This window comes from Sinocyclocheilus grahami, unplaced genomic scaffold (assembly GCF_001515645.1).
Source record: "Sinocyclocheilus grahami isolate Dianchi unplaced genomic scaffold, SAMN03320097.WGS_v1.1 scaffold817.1, whole genome shotgun sequence".
NCBI lineage: Eukaryota > Metazoa > Chordata > Actinopteri > Cypriniformes > Cyprinidae > Sinocyclocheilus > Sinocyclocheilus grahami.
This window is the reverse complement of record NW_015505996.1, coordinates 2019-6224: the sequence shown is the minus strand read 5'-3', so window position 1 is coordinate 6224 and position 4206 is coordinate 2019.

Here is a 4206-nt window from a genome sequence, read left to right as displayed (position 1 = left end):
ATAAGGCATGGTCTTTCTCAGTTCTCAAACAAATTAAGAACTATTTGATTTTTATTGACTGAACGCAAGCGTTAGAAAACACTGTATCGGTTTCCACTGATTAAGAAATATTTTTGTTTGCTTGGGTGGTAATATTAGGTCTATTATATTAATAGGGAAGGGGGCCCAAAAATCATTTTTTTCTACGTCACGAAAATAGGTAAATCCGGACCTGCTATCTAATGTGTGTTTTGGCCATGTGTTGCTGAAATTAAATATGTTATTACCTCTGAGTCAGAGCAGCGATCATGGAAGAGAGAACACAGGCAGACATCGCTGGAAGCTGCTAATGCTCATCAGTAAATCAGTGGAAAATAAACAGAAATCATGATTCTGTCTGAGCTAAGCGTTTTAAAATGAACACTAACTAGTGCAAATGTAGCCTAACAGATGTGTAAACTGAAGACTATTTGAGCTTTATTAAAACTATTTTGCACTGATTGTGTTGGTTACATTTTGTTCCTTTGTGCAGTGGCTCAGGAGATGAGTCTTTGAGTTTGTATAAACATCAACAAGCTGAAAAATAAAACCAAAGTTTTTTTTTAGATAATGTAATCTTGTTAAAATTGATTTCATAAAATTGGTATTGAAAAAAGTGTCGTTGAAGTCAAGGTATCGGTATCGATATCGAAAGATTTTGAACGATACCCAGCCCTACTTAAGAGCGTTGGGGATTTACAGGCCCTCTCTGTGGCCCCTTCCTATCTTGACTTTGCGCCCGGTCTGGCCAAAGCATTTCTGTACCCTTGTGTGGGGTATGTCCCAAAAGTCCCCTCATCAGCACCACAGCCCATTGTACTTCAGGCCTTCAGTCCTCCCCCCTTCATGGAACCAGACCAGCAGAAGCTTAACTGTATGTGTCCAGTGCGAGCACTGGATGCATATGTCCACAGAGCTGCCCTATGGAGGAGGGCAGACCAGTTGCTTGTGTGCTATGGTCCCCCTAAGAGAGGTCTTCCAGCGACTAAGCAGACCATCAGTCGGTGGATAGTGGATGCCATCTCCTTATGTCATGAGTCCTCTGATCTCCCCTCTCCGTTAGGGGTCAAGGCTCACTCGACTCGAAGTGTGGCAGCCTCTAAGGCTTTCTTAGCGGGTGTGCCTAGGCAGGACATCTGCAACGCTGTGGGTTGGTCCACGCCCCTTACCTTTGTTAGGTTTTATGAGCTAGACATGTGAGCCACTCCCGGCTCTTCCGTTCTCTCGCCCTAGTTGTGCAGTCTTCCACACTAGGCAGAGATTTGGAAGTCTGGCGGCGTGGGCATTCTCGTTCCCCTAGCGTTTTCGATGCAGCTCGAGTTCCTGAAGAGGAACGTCTTAGGTTACGTATGTAACCCTAGTTCCTCGAGGGAACGAGACGCTGCATCTCTGTGCCATACTTCCGGCGTCCCTGTCGGTGCTTGCTTCCTTCCTAGAAGCTGACGCTGGCTCCGCCGCACGTGCTTTTATAGCTTCCTGGTCATGACGTCATCCGCCGTGATGTCCCGTTCAGCTATTGGACTGATTTTACATGTGATTCAGAGCGTGGGTCGCAGAAGGCGTTCCCCTAGCGTTTTCGACACAGTGTCTCGTTCCCTCGAGGAACTAGGGTTACATACGTAACCTGATACGATTCTTGGCCTAATGGTTTTAAGATCCATTGTTGCTGTTAGAGCATCTGAGACTCCAAATTTTCCATGATATAGGTTGAGATGTTACTCTATAAGTGTGGTACAGAATGGTTCTATGGATTGCCATAGACTCCCAGCCAGTCAAAACAATAATTGCAAAACTAACAGATACAAAATACAGATTTCGCACATTCGTTGAGTAATAATGTAAGTGTCAAGGCAATACTTGCAACATAATATAATATTTCTACAGTAATACAATATAACATATAACAATACAGTAATTTTCTCACACAGAACAACCTCTTGGACAGCAACCAATCTGGCTTCAGAAGTGAACATTTCGACCGAGACTGCCTTGCTCTCAGTTGTTGAAGCCCTAAGACTGGCAAGAGTGGCTTCCAGATCTTCTACACTTATCTTGCTGGATCTGTCCGCTGCTTTTGATATGGTGAACCACCAGATCCTCCTGTCAACCCTACTGGAAAATGGCATCTCAGGAAACGCACTCAGTGGTTTGAGTCTTACCTCTCAGATATCTTGGAGAGGTGAGGTGTCCAAGTCGCAACATCTAGCTACTGGGGTGCCTCAGGGCTCAGTTCTTGGACCACTTCTCTTCTCTGTCTATATGGCATCACTAGGTTTTGTCATTCAGAAACATGGCTTTTCTTATCACTGCTATGCTGATGACTCAACTCTACCTCTCATTCCATCCTGATGATCTGAGGATAGCTGCTCGCATCTCAGCATGTCTAACAGACATTTCTTGTTGGATGACGGACCATCACCTTCAACTCAACCTGGCTAAAATATAACTGCTTTTGGTTTCAACAAACCCATCACTTCATAATTTCACCATCCAGTTAGGCTCATCAACCATAACTCCTTCAAAAACAGCTAGAAACCTTGGAGTTGTGATTGATGATAAGCTGAATTTCTCAGACCACATTGCTAAAATTGCCCGGTCCAGCAGATTTGCTTTATACAACATTAGGAAGATCAGGCCCTTTTTTTCACAACACACAATACAACTCCTTGATCAAGCTCATGTTTTATCCAGGCTGGACTATTGCAATGCTCTCTTGGCAGGTCTTCCAGCCATTTCTATCAAAACTCTACAATTAATCCAAAATGCAGCTGCAAGATTTAATCTTCAACCTAGCTATGTGTACTGCCTTAGGCTAACCGAGACTCATCACTTGCACTTACATATTGTTGCTCTTTATTAGTTTTGATTGCTTCTATTGTCCTCATTTGTAAGTCCCTTTGGATAAAAGCGTCTGCTAAATGACTAAATGTAAATGTAAATTTAATACAATGTCCTGTGGGTGGCATGAACAAATTAGCACAGACCCAGAAGAGAAAACAACAGCTTAGAGGCACACATATGAGACTCCCCTTAAAGAGCTGTCATTTCACAGACACTTTGTTATCTGAGGCAATATATAGCACACTTGCTATAAGGACAGCCCCCTAAAGCAGCCTGCTCAAGAGCCCAGTGGAGACACAGGATCCTAGTAACCAGTGTTGGGGGTAACAGATTACAAGTAACGCAAGTTATGCAATCAGATTATTTTTTCAAGTAACTAGTAAAGTAACATATTCCTTTTTAATTTGCAAGAGTTAATTTTTCAATAAAGTAACACCAGTTACTTTCCCAGTCAACACGTGAGATCATGCGTTGATCACGGTGACATCACACGATCTTCATACTGTGATCCTCACTGTGTGAGTAATAGGTGAAATCATTGTGAGTTCACACAATCCTCATACTGTGATCCTCACGGTGTGAGTAGTATATGAAATCATTGTGAGTTCACACGATCCTCATACTGTGATCCTCACGGTGTGAGTAGTATATGAAATCATTGTGAGTTCAAACGATCCTCGTACTCTGATCCTCACGGTGTGAGTAGTATGTGAGCTCATTATGAGTTTCAAATTTTGAGCAGGTTGAGAGAAGGCAGTTCAAATATTAGTCACCGGGGATAAGATCATCTACATCTTGGTTAAGATTACTAAAAGTTTCGTATCTACAGCACACATTACATCCATTGATGCAGAAATGCAGATATGTTCTACATGCCTAAAGTATATAGAGAGATAAACCTTATAAACTGCTTGATTTTGTGTAACAACTTAAAATATAATCTGCATATACAATAAACTATAGTATTAATTTAGATCTCTCTACAGAAAGGATTTTGCAGGTTTTAATAAAATGTTATTTAATAACATTAGTAAGCTAAATAAGAATATTTCCAGTATGTGCCTCAGGCTTGCAAAATATTGTCAACTACTTTATGAGCATCAACGGTAATCCTCTGCAAACTTTCAACACTTTGACGGTCAGCAAACTTTGGCTGTGCGTCTTGCGTCATCAGCCTGGAACTAAAGTTCAATTCAGTTCGGTTACTTCCTATGAACAGGCTCAAAGAACAATTTGTTCAGAAATCGAACATCAAATTTGAAGCAAAAACAATGATTAAAGCATATATCGTTAAGAAGTTGCAACAAAAATGGGATACGGGAAACACAGGATGTCATCTTTATAAAA